Genomic DNA, 531 nt, shown 5'->3' on the forward strand with positions numbered 1-531 from the left:
AGATTTAGGTATAAGACAAAAGTAATTCTCCTAATTTCCTTCATGTTTCAAAACCATGATGATGCCAGAAAACATATAGAAATATGACTACGTACAAAGTTACATTTAATTATGGGAGAAAGTGATGATGAACATGTTTTTCATTATATGGAGAAGTACTGGCTCTAAACAAGAAAGATCTACCTAGATGTACCTTGACACTTTTCTCTCACTTACTTTGTCTTGGGCCATCATGGGGCAGAAATTTCAGTAAAGAGTCAGGCTTATTTATTTGCCTGCTTCAATAGCACTCCCTGGTCAGATACAGACATGAGAAAAATAAATGGGACTCAGGAAAGGAAACTGACTAAGAACACATCTATGCCACAGCCCACTGCTGTGCAGTCAATTCTACCTAACAGTGATCCTATAGGACATAGTAGAACTGCCCCAGAGGGTTTCCAAGGCTGTCATCTTTATGGAAGCAGGTTGCCAAATCTTTCTCCTGGAGAGCAACTGATGGATTTGAAACATGGACTTTCCTGTTAACAA

The sequence above is a fragment of the Orycteropus afer genome, unplaced genomic scaffold (assembly GCF_000298275.1).
Source record: "Orycteropus afer afer isolate SDZICR_OR568_19922 unplaced genomic scaffold, OryAfe1.0 scaffold00226, whole genome shotgun sequence".
NCBI classification, from domain to species: Eukaryota; Metazoa; Chordata; class Mammalia; order Tubulidentata; family Orycteropodidae; genus Orycteropus; species Orycteropus afer.